The 15,837-nt window shown below is 32.5% G+C and overlaps 1 protein-coding gene across 1 annotated transcript in view; it reads left to right on the top strand.

Annotated features, from left to right (window-relative positions):
• The window catches only part of LOC106791808 (myb-like protein O), a 35,293-nt gene that overhangs the window by 5,793 nt on the left and 13,663 nt on the right, over positions 1-15,837 (top strand). The gene's annotated exons all lie outside the window — the stretch shown is intronic.

Raw genomic sequence — 15,837 nt, 5'->3', positions numbered from 1 at the left:
GTACAATTAGAGACCCCCTATGGAAGAGAAGTAAGATCATCTTGACGATTACGATTACGACGACAACGAAGATGAGGATGTGGATGAGGACGATGTCAGGTGTTAGAGAACAGGTGCTCGACAAAACAGAAGCGTATATTCCGTTCAGGTGTACCGCAACGAAATGTTCCGCCATTACGTTTTACGATGGCTAAGAAACACGAGAAATATTGCTTCCGAGTCTCAGATCTTTCTTTATCTATCTATCTTTTTCTCATATTTTTATTCTTTCATTCGTTTTTTTTTTTTATTTTCATCTAATTTCTTCCACGAGCACAGCTAAAATTGAGATGATTTTTACGTGGAAATATAATGGAAAAGAAATAAAATAATACAAGAATGTTCGTTAAATTTTGGAACATTTTCAGAGATTACGAACTATTATTTAATTATAAAATTGTGAAATATTATATATACCATGTTATTTCATAAGAATAAAGGATAAATTAAATGGAAAAATAAAAAAAAAAAACAAAAAGCAACGCACAATTGTCTCTATATAATTACAAACAAAAAAATTCGTTTTTAATTGTTAATAATAGTATAAATAAAAAGATAGAGAGAAAGAAAGGTTCGATTCTTGATGGCTCGAAAAGGATTTGGTCGGGCTTCCGAAGCACGCGAGTAGGAGAAACAAGTTGGCATTCCCACGGCAGGATGCTACGACCACTTTCGCTATTATTCAACTTTATCCGACGTATTGCGAAAGGTAGGTAATAGGTTCACGTCTGTAAAGATATTTTCGATCGGGCTGCTTCAGAGACGTTACAATCTTCTTGTCAGCCATTAATATATCCAAGTCACCACTCTCTATCTATATCTTCTTTATCTTCTTTCTCTCTCTCTCTCTCTCTCTCTCTCTCTCTCTCTCTCTCTCTCTCTCTCTCTTTGTCTTATTTTATTAGGGATGTACAAATGTTTCGATTATTATTTCTATTTTTGTTTCTTTTTTATTTGATTTGATTATTATTATTATTATTATTATAATATATGTTTGCACGTGCAGTAAGAATGCGAACGAATAAACGTGAAAAAAAAGACTCGATAAAAGACAAAAATTCTAATTTCACGTTCGACAAGCGCATCATTGAATTTTACCCGAAGGAGAACACGTGAATGTTTGCACGTACGAATGATATAAATGTATATACATATGTATGTACGTAAGCATGAATGAAATAATTTGTAATGACTAATGACAGGTAGGACGTCACGTCGTGCTGCATTTATTTCACGCTTCCCCATTATCGATAGACGTTTCTAACGAGTGTGAAATCGAGCAGACCTGCAAACGGTAGCGACTGACAAATCGACTCGTCATGACCACTATTTTTTCTCCAAAATTTTATTTTTTCAAATTCGAGCATTCAGTTCTCTGTGAGTTTGTTTTCATAAAACTGATTAAAAAAATTAATTAATAATTCGTTTGCATTGTACTCTCAAAGATATGTGAACCAATTCATTTTAACTATGATAATAATTAACATTAATTATAATTATGAGCTAATATATACACGTATAACAATGAAATAAACAATTAAACAATAAATATATATATATATATATATATATATATATATATAACAATGAATTATTTAGGGTTTATTTGAAGGGTTTTTTTGAGATAAGCGTAACAAAAGTATGACACTAACTATGAATTTTACTTATTATAATCTCATTAATTTTTGTTTCTTTTTAGATAGACAGATGCTTGAAAAATGTATTTTTGTATATTTTTCTCTTGGATGAATTGATTCACTTCAATAAAATATTACATGTCAATTATTGTTATAATTTATTTTTCATTAAGAGTAACACGTGTTTAATGCATACATGCAAACACGTGCATGGTCAGGTGCATATGCACGTATGCACGTGAATTCATTAAGTAGCACCTTCGACTTTGTTGTAACATTTTCTTTGAAATACATACATTATTATAGATAGGCTGAAATAATTGACGTATGCTCTACACGTGAGAAATATTTGTTATTTTTAATTATACAGTACGTTAAAGTTAAAGTTTCAATTGGACAGTTTTGTACAAGGTTTTTTGAAATCGCATTATTCATTGATTATTCATGATAAATTACATGACAATCCTTAACTTATGGTTACTGTTTTTAACGTCGAAAAATTTGTATACGAAAGTTGGGATAAAATATCAATTTGTGATGATATTACAATGTAAAGAGAAAGAAAAATATAAAGAGATGAAAAAGGAAGAAGAGAAACTACGAGAACTGGCAAATAGTCTCGACTATGTCATCGTACACAAGTTCCTTGGACGATAAGAATTTATTTATTCAAGGAGGCAAAGTTTCAGACCGGACAGCGTGGGCTGTATCGTCTTGCCAACAATAGACACTTATAAAATTCAGGTTCAATGCAATCAATCATCTCCTGAAAAATAAAAATAATAAAATGAAAATTAAATTTCAACAATTTTGAACTACTTCCTGGTACTTATAAATACATATATAGAATTATTAATAAACATTATAAAGTAATTAGTTTCTGTAGATAAAATGGATTGAAGTTACCAAGGAAAGGAATAAGAATATGTTATTAATTAAGGAAAATGGAAGAAACTAATTACCTTTATAACGTTTACGGTAAGCGGTCTTTGGTTGGATTTTACTTGCAATGGAATGTATAGCATATAAAATATGATAAACATTTAAAAAGTAAAACACCATTGCCTGGGTCTAACCACGAGGAGGTAACCGCTTCCGAAGATTCACAAGGTATGTGCATCTTGAAAATGTCCACATCCGAATTAAATTTAAACGACATAAAATAATCTAACCAAGAACGTTTTTTAAGAAACCTAATTCATAGGCCCCACCCTAAGAATTTCACCTATTCGGTAGTAAAACGTTTACATGTCGAAGTCTAACAGAGAACAGAATAAATAATAATGTAAGTTAACGGAAAATGTTATGTTTATATATTAAGCCAGTAACGAAATCAAGTTTAAAAAAGTCATCTAAATACATCAAATATAAAAATATATTAAAATTATTTTTTATTTAAAGTACGTTAATACGCGTATGTAATGTTTAAACCAGTACATATGTATTTAAATAATCTGAAATATAAAGAGAGTGTATTAAAATATTAAAATAATTGCTAATTAATCGAAAGAAATGTCTATTATTATCTAAAAACTCGAAATATATGTTCGGAGCACCATCCTCTTCGAAATTCCCCTTCAGACTGGGCCTTTAACCTCTATGTAAATTCTTTTATTAAATATTGTTTATATGACTTTCCGAACGTTGCGCATGTGTATAAAAAGGAATAATTCATCTAATCAATAAAATTTAAGATTACAACGCTCAGATTTTAGCATTTTTACATTTTTATGTAATTATTCTAACGTTCATGCGCAGTGATGACTTCGAGGGAAAAACTTTCCTGTAATATATATATATATACATATATAAGTGTAGAGTTCATTAGAGTATTAAAATAATTGTTAATTAATTGAAAGAAATATACTATATTATATATACGTTTCTTTATCAGATTTACATGTAGATGTTTGAGAATATATAGCTTTTCAATCTTTCTAATACTTTATGCATAGTACATTGATTTCTTGATATCTTTTAAAAATTTCAAAGTTCTGTATGCAGCAATGATATCGATGCAAATCTAACATTCAAAGATCTCGTCGTTCGTTGGAATTTTAGTGTGGGATGAGGAATTTTATACGAGTTCCGGCAGCTTTTTGCATAATGTTATTGATGCGCTTAATAAAGGTTATTCTGGTACGTTTGCATATACATACATACATACATTATATATCTCGGTATATAGTGGCATAGGTGAAATTAAAGAACCATTCATCGTTATTAATCGTTATTATGTTCCTCATTAATCATTTAAACTTGATTAAGAACAGATACCTACACTTCTTTGTTCCTTTCGAATATCGTCGATACAAAAAGTTCATATTTTATATAATATTATTTTTGTTCGAAATTTATTTCATAAAAAAGACAAAAACAATGAAGAATATAAAATCGATTCAACCCGAGATATTTCGAATGTCACGCGAGATTTGTTCTGAAGGAAGATTTAGGTGCTGCGTCGTATAGTTTTTCTTTTGCAAAAATTTCTAACGTAAGATAAATCTGAGCGAATTGAAAATAATATCGAGACGGTCATGATTTAAGAGCGGGTAAACACTGTGATTAGGATAGCTAGCTAGCTAGCTAGCAAGGCACGGCCGTCAATTTTGCGATAACGCGGAATGTGTCTAGGTCGAGTTTTACAGATAATACCAGCGTGTATTGTTTAAGGTTGAGTTCGTGGAAAACGGGATGGTGGACGATGGTGAATAGGTGTTATTGTAAAATCTCAGAGTAGTATACAATTTCTACGAAAGTCTTTCTTCCTCGATGTTTATTTTTTCTTAGAATCTTCGTAAGAAACGAAGGAAGGAATCATCGTTCGAAGGATAATAAATGTATCTATATATATAGTAAAGAAGATTTCCTTGCTTAGAAAATGAGTGAACGTAGAGTATTATAGTTTCATGAGTTCGTTCACTTTGTGTGTATGGCCTAGCGATTATTATAATAAAATATAATAGTCCAAGATGAGACATAATTAGCTAGGATTCATAAGCTTCCTTCTTTTGAACTCATTCGATTTATAGAATGAAACGGAACGTGTTTGTTGTATAGGCCACCCACGAATAAGACCAGTTGTTGCATTCGTACGGCCCTGGGCGATATCTAGTTCAGCGTCTCTCAAATTTTCCAAGAGAAACAGCATCGATGATCTGTAAACACGGTACGAAACCTATCTTTCAAATTAAAATGTAAGAAAAAGAAAATTAAGAAGAAAACTAAGAGCAGAGATATTTTTTCAATAAAAATAATAAATTGGAAGGGTTTATTCGAGACTTTCTTGAAAAAAAGGTACATCGGTGTGGTCATTTGTTCTGCTTGGGACGAAGACCAAGCCACGAAATGGGGAAACCACTTGGCAGATGGTCACTTGGATAAAATTGCTTTGGAATTAGATGAATAAAGGAAGCGTGTTTTTTTTCTATTTCTTTGCCAGATACCAAAAAGGATAAAAGGATAACGAACTTTCCTTTAACTTATTCGTACACTTTTTAGGATTTTTTGATAGCTTTTGTTTGTTTTTTTGTTCAATTGTATATGTCCAGGATATTAAAATAAGATTATATTAATATTAAAGAAGATTAATATTAAAAGAAGATGCGGTTAGAAGAACGGTTGAGAAATACTGAGTTTGTGTTCGTGCTTCCGCCACGTCATATCGTAACAGTAGATGCCTCCTTGGTTCTCCAGGCCACTCCACCTCTCCTCTTCCCATTAAGACTGGACATTAAATTTTCACGGTTCAACGATGTCAAATACGAATACGTTGCAGGACGTTCTCGATGAGTAAAGTCGACTCTTGCTTGGGGGCCTTAAGCAGGGCCCCATCGAAGACACGCGCGGCATGTGGCACGCGCTCCTCGACTTCTTCTTCTTCCATGGAGGTCCCCAATTAAGCGGTATGCACATGTGCTGCTGCCATTTGCCCCTTCTATTACTTTTCTTTCAACTAAGCCCATGAAATGGTGAAATGAATATAAGACACAATGTGAAAAGTAGCATGTGCGAGAGAGTGTGTGTATGAGACAGAAAATGTTTAAATGTGAAGGAGAACGAGAGAGAGAGAGAGAGAGAAAAAGCTCTTTAAGAGTGCACCGAAGTCAAGGACATGTGTTGCTCGTGCTGGGCCTTAGGGCCCTTAGGGTGTCGCAGACGCCATCGAAGATCCACTCGCTTGGAAAACTATCGGTCTGCTGCAATGTTACTTCGAGGCATTGCAAGTCAATGGATTTCGGTCGTTAATATTTTCCAAGAGTGTTAGTATACTTGACAAAGTATAATATGTATAAACATGTTGGTGTATGCGTGGATGCATAAAAGTCCGTTATTATTTGACGAAGCTTTCAAAATCAAATCGTATTAGTATTTTTTGTATTTGCTTCTTACCTCTTTTCAGTATCATTCAGATGGTTATGATCTTTTACAGATGTTATGGTAGATTATATTAAAAACGGGTTAGAGTGTGCATTGAAGTTTCTTCGATGTTCACTGTATTTATGAACTATACTAATTTTATTTTCAATCATTTTAAATATAACGATTTCCGTTCTCGCCTTCAGCAGGCTATCTTGAAATGAAAATTTACGATAGGAAACGAATAACGCATGAGTGCCATTAAATGTGTAGGATGTAAAAGACATAGGATATAATGCGTCTATGGTGCGATCAGTTAGGTAAAGTCTTTAGGTGACGTATAAGATATTATGTTTATTTCCTTTATTTACTCCAATTGATTTTCCTAGATAAAAATAAATCACAATCTATTATATTTTATTTCACGGTAATGATTCGTGAATTTAGTTAAATTAATAGAATTTTGAATTAAATTAGAAAGAAAAATCCCATTAAAATTCTATTCTAGGAACTTAGATTTGATCATTGAGTATCATATAGGATTCTAGTTGCAGTAGTAACAGCTTTCTAGCAGAAGCACAGTTAACCATACGATTGGAGGAGGGCAAGGTAGGGCAAAAGCAAGTAAGCAAGCAAGCAAGCAAGCAAGCAAGCAAGCAAGCAAGCAAGCAAGTAAGGAAGGAAGGGAAAGGGGGAAGAGAGAGGAGAGGGAGGGAGGATAGGGAGGAGATGGCGGAGGGACGCCTCTCCTAGGTGTGGTCGATAGGAATATGCATCGTAGGTTGCTACGGCAATACGAATAAAATGTAAATTCGGTCTCCTTGCTACCTGAACGCGTGCTTGGGTGCTACGCCGGATTGGGTGCTACGCCGGATTGGCTACTCTCCAGGCCATCACCTCTTTTTTTATTTACAAAGTGAGAACAGTTACCGGTCGAGATTTTCCGAAATAAAAGCGATTTCTGTCCGTGTGCATTTTTCACGGACGAGTTTTTAAATGTTTCGTTACGCTTCAATTATTTAGACGAGTTTAAGATCATTTCCTTTCCATTAACGTTTCTTGCATTTTTTTAGGATAATTATTCTAATGAATAGCGAGTCATGATTGGTAGTAAAAAGAAATTTATAAGCCAATAGTTGATCAATATTTTTCATATATTAATAATGGCAATTATTAAGTGAATAATATGCGTTTTCTTATCAAGAATGAACTAAGGCTACTTTCAAAATAAACTTTTTCATTACTTCATTAACCAGCAAATTTTCGTGTTACAAAATCTTAATAATTTGAAATATATTAGTATCCAGAGTTGCTTCAGAATGAAAAAATCATGTAAAAATGTAACTATTAAGGTAGTTAACTTGATTTTTTTGGAAAATGGACTTGAGCCACTTTCCAAATAAACAGCTCATAATATAATTTCCTATAGGAAGATATGAAACGAATAATTCGTAATTATGTCGATAAATATTATTTACATAATGGGGAGGATACTACATTAGGTGTTGTTATTTTTAAGCAGACGTTACACGTAGAGCAGGTGAGAATATTCATCAGGATGTAACGTGCAACGTAACGTGGTGTAACGTGCACATTTGTGACACCCTCTTCTTTTATATACTGCACCTTTTAACCTAGTGCGTGCCTACCTGCGTGTGCTTCAGTGCGGTTTGCGCTTCAGCTGCATGAAAAAAACCACAAATTAATTGTCTTTATATAGGTTTGCCTGTCGTGTCACTACGAAAACCCTACGAACGTACTTATGTACGTAACTACGTACTTGAAGTTGCGTACGTTGTTTGAATGATTATCCTTTTCACTCATAAAAAACATAAACTTGATTCCGTTGGAAATTTTCAAGATTTCAAGTTTAGTTATATTTAGATAGTCATACGGAATATTTGACATCTTTTATATGAAAGTTACTCTTTCTATAATATCAATTTTATTTCTATTAAGTTTTTTTAGAATTATTTTATAAGAATTTTTGATTATAGTTAAACTTTGTTTTAAGGGTGACAATGATAGATGAAATTGAAAAATTCAAAGTAAAAAGAGAAACACACTGAACGTATTTAGCTTAGTTAAATCGAAATACGATCAAACGTATTCTAATCAATTATTGTATATCGAGTAAACGTAATCTCTTACTCTAAAATACAAAGCGTCCGGTATGTTGAAACAGTCCTTATAAAGAAAGTAACATAATGTGACCTGTCATTAGGAAAACTGCGACATTACTACCAATCATTGTTCTTTTGGATTAAATGACCAGACTAATTAAACCTACACAGGACTCCGTGTAATTATGGTAAATAAGAGGGCGTTGTGAGGTACTCAAGTAGCAAAGTGATGATCGTCGTAGTCGTTCCTAAAAGCCTATTGTTCTTCCTCGTAATTTTCTTAATTTTTTTCTTTCTTTTCATGTCTCATTAAATAGTAATCATTTTTTTTCTTTTACTTTTCTAACTAGCGTCAATTTTTTTTTCAGTCTAAAGTATATGAAATGTCGGATTTAAAACAGTGAAAAAATGAAGACAGTCCGAAAAAGTCCATATCAGAGTTTATTGATTCTAAAGATCAGAATTTCTTTAAGACAGGCATCTGTTTATTATAATCTCGTTGAGAAAAGTGTATTTAAGCAAATAACATTTATTTTGATTAAATAGATAAATTTTGAAAAAAGATACGTAGTTTTATATATTCACTTTAAAATACGACATTTCATACGCACCAACCTAACAATTTTTTATATATGACAATATATTGTGGAGAAGATTTCAACATTGATTTCAAAATACCACACACACACACACACACACAGATTCGAATTAGATTTTAGTTTTATTTCGATATTAAAATAAGAAAGTAGAGAATAATATCAAAGCGTAGGTTTTCTATTCGAATAATCTTGATGTTCAAATTTATAAGGCTTCGCCGTAAAAGGAGATCAAAAGTTTTCTCTCTCTCTCTCTCTCTCTCTCTCTCTCTCTCTCTCTCTCTACTTTTATCAAATTCTTTTGAGTATCGTTAACTTGCAAAATCGTAACCGTTGACAACTCTCCTTGGAAATCCTCTTAAAGCGAGCCTTAAAGTATCAAAGGGTGTCTCGTAATCGTTTCGATCGTTCGAGGTTTGATTCATCGTGAATCTATACGAATTCGAGTCGAATAAAAAGAAAGATATACAAAAAATTAAATATCCTTGTAGATAAGATCTCTCTATGTAGATGAGATCTCCTTGAAGATTTCGATGGATTATTATTAATGCCCCGAGCTCGTGCAAGTATATTCGTTAAAAGAGTGTCAAAATCATTCGGATCTTTTTATTCGTCGTATTCCTTTATACACGTATAGATATATTTTATGTGTGTGTGTGTGTGTGTATGTGTACTGTATTATTGCATGTACCTATACACTTTTACATATATACTTGTTCTCGTGAGAAAGGCGTAGGCTATTTCATTCTTCTTTTACGCGAGGTGTTTCTTAAGCACCGATCACCGCGAACACACGTGCCCACGCATCTCACGTTGAAACGTTTTAGATTAGTGCCCCCAGATAACACGCTTACCACACGTTAAACCATACTCGAGAGAATCATCGAAGGACTTGCTTCTTATTATCTTTTTCCTTAGACGACCATAATGATGGCGACGACGACGAGGATTTTTTTTTACGGTATATGGAGCTGCCCATTCGTCAAATCGATTAACTCCTTAAAATGAGAAATAAAATACATTTATGAAGTTATATAGTATGTAAATTATTCTATCATTTATTATTCAACGGTCATTGAATTTATTTTGATTTGGTTGTATTCAAACTAATTATTCATGTAAGTAATTTGAAATATAAAAATTAGGAATAAAATAAAAGTAAATTCTAAAATTGGAGTTAATCGTTTTAGGCTCGTGAACGACACATATATCAAGATAAAAATGATTGCTTACGCACGTGCTCTAATATGAATAATGTAAATTCTCGATTCGTAAGTTCTTCCCCTCTTTAAAAGGAACATTGAAATTTATTCGCAGTGCACTTCACCTGTTGTACTTCAATAAAGTGGAGCAACCAAGAAACTCGTTAAAAATAATGAGCATTGCAGGAATATTCACGATTATCGTGTCATATTGGATACCTTGAAGAGTTCTCTTTATTTCTTTCTTTTGAAAATGGGATATCAAGAAAAGTAGAAAGATAATCGTATCTCGTATTGTGGGTTCTTTTTTTTTCCTTGTGTGCTCGAAACCAATGACAATTCCACAAATTTCTATATGCAAACGATCAATAATTTACAACTCAAGTATAACTTTTGACATCGATATTAAACTTATTTTTATTTTACAAAAATATATTAATTTTAAAACATTTTTTGTAAACTTTATTTTAAATTTAAATTTGTAGACAAAGAGAGAAAAAGAGAGGGTGGGGATTTCACATGGATTGACGAGCTTATTGGTTCGTCTTGTTGGACATTTACGACAGGTCTTTCGTAGCTCGAGGGCAGTGCTCGTCGAATACAGGATGAGAAGAGGATTCTCTTCTCATCCATAGTAGTAGGAACTGCACGGAATGCTTTTTCTTCTGTTCAAGGTCCCCGGCAAGATGTGAATGAATGTAGAACCTGTTCCATCCTTTTCTTTTTCTTCTTCTTCTTTCGCGCTAGAATAGTCCCCAGTACCAATAGACTATGTCTTTAACTTTGCCAATCGAATCGAATCGTCTCCTTTATTTCCTTCCCGAAAATATTTACTTTTTTACTCATTCTTACATCCTGTTCTCAATCGGAGGAATCCTTGATATTATATATCTAAAAATATATACAAATAATAAATATTTGGTTGGCAAGAAAGTAATTGCGGATTTTTATTATAGATGTCTCACTCCCATTTTTATAATGCTCGTTAATGTTATGATTTTCTTTTTATTATATATGTTATCTGTAATCCTTACTTAACGTTATCAAATCATTGCGCAGATATTATCTTAATGTTTTTTTTTTATTTGAATATTAATATGGAGTGCAAAAATGAACATTTTCGCTATATCTTGCTTTATTATTTCCGTAAAGGAAAGAACGCAAGGCAAGCCGCAAAAAAGATACGTGATGTGTATGGTGATGAAGCCCTTAAAGAAAGGCAATGCYAAAATTGCTTTGAAAAATTCCGTTCTGGAGATTTTTCTCTTAAAGATAAGCAACGTTCAGGTCGACCAGTTAAGCCGAATGAGGATGAAATTAAAACCATCATCGAAGCGGATCGTCACATAACTACATGGGAGGATGCAGAGAAGGTAAATGTTTCACATACAACTATTTAGAATCATTTAAAACGTGTTGGGCTCGTTAAGAAGCTGGATATTTGGGTTACGCACGATTTGAAAGAAATTCATCTGACACAGCGTATCAACGTTTGCGATTTATTGCTTAAACGCAATGAATTCGATCCGTTTTTAAAACGAATCATCACTGGAGACGAAAAGTGGATTGTATACAACGATGCCAATCAAAAACGATCGTGGTGCACGCCTAATGAGTCATCGCAAACCGCTTAAAAGGCAAATATCACACAAAGGAAGATTCTGCTCTTAATTTGGTGGGATTGGAAAGGTCCGGTGTATTTTGAGCTGCTTCCAAAGAACCAAACCATTAATTCGGAGGTCTACTGTCGGTAACTGGACAAATTAAATGCATCAGTCAAGGAAAAGCGAGCAGAATTGGTCAATCGTAAAGGTGTCATTTTCCACCAGGACAATGCTAGGCCGCACACATCTTTGGCTACTCGGAAAAAATTGATGGATATTGGTTGGGAATTGATGTTACACCCACCATATAGTCCTGATCTTGCACCATCGGATTACCACTTATTTCGATCTCTGGACAACTCCCTCCGTGGTAAAACTTTTAATGATGATGACGCTGTAAGATCAGACTTTCTACGAGCGTGGAATTTTCAAGTTGTCAGAGAAGTGGCAAAAGGTCATCGAACAAAATGGACTAWACATTATAGATTAAAGTTCATTACAAGTAAAAAAAAAAACACTTTTATTTTATGGAAAAAATTCGCAAATACTTTCTTGCCAACCCAATATATGGACCGTTTATTTAAAAAGTCGTGTGAATCTATTTTCTGTTGTTTTGAGAAAATTCAACGTTTGCATATTGGTTATGAAAATTTACATCCACATATCTTGTAGTTGCCTATTAAATAGTAAGCTCATTAAATATAATATATTACTATATTTAATGAATAATATATAACTTTAAATGAAGAAAGCGTGCAATTTCACGTTCCAGATTCTAGAATACTCGATCACGATATCTACCAGTCAGGGACCCGAAGAAGAAAAAATAAAGGAGACAAAATGAAATGATAACGTTTAACTCATGCCAACTTTTCTCCTTATCGGATACTTTATTTTGTTATTTTGTCTCTTCATCTTTAGATTTTCTTTTCTGCGCAATAATAATTGGAAAGTAGAGATTTTCGTGAAAGTTTGCAAAAATAAAAGAACTTTCCGAGGAAGAGAAAGAGGAGAGGAAAAAAGAAAAAGAGAAAGAAAAAAAGAAGTCGCAAGCTTAAAAAAAAACAAAAAAGAAAACAAAAAAAGGAAGATATAAACAAGTTGTAGGAGAAACATAAATATTCCTTACAAAAGGTGGGGAGGAGGAGAAGGGTTGTTGGACCGTCCCATGCATTTATCCTCCCCCACCCCTTTTTTCACTGACTTAGAAGACAGTACTTGGACACACGTGGTTGACGTTGCTTGCAACGCCATCCTGGCCGGTTGTTCGAGTTTGCTTCGATTCGACAGTTTCGACGGAGTCGTGCCGCGCTTCGGATCGTTCGCTCTTAGATAAAAATATATATATATATATATTTCGAGTTTACGCTTAAAACTGTTAAAAAAATAATTTATCATCTTGCTTATATAGATCATTTATAGTTTTTTTCTTTCCCACCTACACCCGAACCCCGAACCCCGATGAAATTTATTTTCATTGTGTGACCAAAATCGTTCTATCGTATAAAGAAAGAGAAAGAGAGAAAGAGAGAAAGAGAGAGAGAGAGAGAGAGAGAGAGAGAGAGAGAGAGACAGAGAGACAGAGAGAGAGAGAGAGAGAGAGAGAAGGAAAGAGAAAAAGATTTATTTCGATCGGAGTATGCTTTAATTCTCGTTGAGACCCTTTCAAGGATTCTTTCGATCCAAACTCGCGAAGGTAAGTTGTTTTATTATTCACATTTATATTTTATAATTCGATTACGCGTTATGAATTATCGATTTATCGATTAATTAAATGAAATCCTTATTGTTAAATATATTTCGCGAGAAAAATTGATAAATATTTAATAATGTTAATTAATTAAAGAGAGTGTCTCTTACTTTGTATTTTATTTGTTAATTTCTTATCAATTTATTGTCGATATATTATTTTATACTTTAGTATATTTTTTTGTTTATTTTAATTTATTATATAGATAAAAATAATAACACAGACTGCATCAATGAATATGTTACACATATCATATTTTTCTAATCGACGTATAAGTTTAGGTTATATTTGGATTAGTTATCGGCGTTGTTATTATAGGAAAAAAAAAACAAACAAAAGAAGAAGAAGATAGGTTCGTAGTATATATTTTGTTGTTGTCTACGAGCGCATTTTCAATGCTACTTTTCTTTCGGTTACTTCGCGATTTTACAACTTCCTTCAATGGAGAGTTCAGTTTCGTGGCGAGCGTTAAGAAGAAGAAGAAGAAGTAGAAGAAGAAGAAGAAGAAGAAGAAAAAGTTTGAGATGCCGAGAGGATTTACGAGGAACTCGCGGCTCTAACCTTTGTTTCTTCATGGCAAGAACCGTCCGTGGTTGCCACGCGCGAAGTCTACCTTCTGCAAGCGAACTTCTCTTTGTTACAACTCATCTTCATCTTCTTCTTATTCTTCTTATTCTTTTTCTATTTTTATTCCTTTTTTTTTTATTATAATCCTTTTTTCTTTAGTTTTCTTGTTAATAATATTTGCAACGTCATCCTGCTGTCATATTCATCCATTGATTATTTATAATATTGACTGTGTCATCTAATTCGCATGATTTTTCGTCATCGTCTATTTCTAAGTAGTCATGGCTAAAACATATTATATATAACTGGATAAAACTTTATGGAAGAAATTGGTGTTTATCAAGTTTTTAAAATTATAATTACATTGCACACGTTTTAGTTCACATTGTATGTTTCGTGAAATTGAAATGAAGTATTTAAGAATATTTCAAACATTACACACAAAATCTACAATTTTTCAAATGATATTTAGCTCATCTATCTAGTAAATACGTGTTTATCGTATTTAATTATTGTTAATGGTATAGGATTGCGCGTAGATTGTTGATGTTGAAACTACCATAAGTGATATATCATGCACAACACTTATCTCTGCGTCCATTAATACCTCGAAATAATTAGTTTGTAATTGTGTACGATAAGATTAGATGGAGATATGAAAATTCGACGACACAAATCTTTCGTCACGTTCGTAGCATTAATGAAAAATGTCCGACCTCAAAAGTTACTTGCATTTCTCCATTGACACGTATTTACGTAATGTAAAAGTTGTCCGGTTCGGAAAGTTTTATTCGATGCCATACTTTTGTAGGAAAGATGATTTTTAACGATCCTCTATTGTAAATTGCAATCAATTTATTTCTAATGATAACAATATTGTTAAACCTATTATTTCTTTTTTTCACTGATTTGTTTATCGCACTTTGTAAAAAATATTTAAGAAAACATTTTAAACAGGGATTCACACACAAAGTTACGATCGAATATATTTTACAATTAGTTGTTTCTCTCGTCCAAAAATCAAATTATTAATAAATATGCTTAGCAGGGAAATTGAACAGTATAAAGAACTAGAACTTTATTTTGATCAAATTGAATCATTCAATCAATCATGTCAAATTTTCCTGCTAAACATATTTATTAATATTTTACAATGTTGTCATTTGGTATTTGAATACCCAAAATATTACTTTTATACCTGAACATCATTCAGATATAAAACATGTACAACATGAACAAATGGTTTGTTGGTACTGTTAACTAGTTATATTTGTTAAATACTTTAAACCCACGCGTGAAAGCTTTATTCAGATATTGTACAAATATCAGCAATGATTTATGATTTAATAACGTCAAGTTTTTTCATCATTCGTACATTAGAAAATGAACTTGTCGTATCTTATTCGAATATATCTAGTATTGAAATCCATTTTATTTTAGATATAATAAATTATAATCCTTTGTGTATAAATATAGTCGATCTTTCGAGAATTAACCAATGTTATTGATAACGCATTTGTTATTGTTTACATTAGATACAAACGTGTATATTCGATCTCATCTTCATTTGAAAATAGAAAGGAAATCTAATCGAATCTTATCATCAATGATACTACAACGAATAATAATGAATTTATTGGAATAATTAAATATCATTTCGTTATAAGATAGCGTATTTATTCTTTTTAAATCGACAAATTCATGAATTTAATATTAGCCTGATCGGACTTGGAATAAAAATAGGTGATCATAAATAACATGGGTGTTTATGATACTTGATACACGTATTGTTCCAATCATTTATCCCTGCTGTTTAATATCGTGACAGCTTGCAAGCGTACGAATATTTCATTCTTAAGAAGTACCCTAATCGAGACACAACTTTGTTTTCGATCTGCTACCTTTTTTTCTTAGCCACGTGTGTCCTCATGCATCGAATTACGTTTATTTTCTTGATGGG

This window comes from Polistes canadensis, unplaced genomic scaffold (assembly GCF_001313835.1).
Source record: "Polistes canadensis isolate GaletaPanama2010 unplaced genomic scaffold, ASM131383v1 scaffold_344, whole genome shotgun sequence".
In the NCBI taxonomy this organism is placed as follows: Eukaryota; Metazoa; Arthropoda; class Insecta; order Hymenoptera; family Vespidae; genus Polistes; species Polistes canadensis.
The sequence above is the reverse complement of the archived record's forward strand: the minus strand, read 5'-3'. Positions and strand labels throughout refer to the sequence as shown.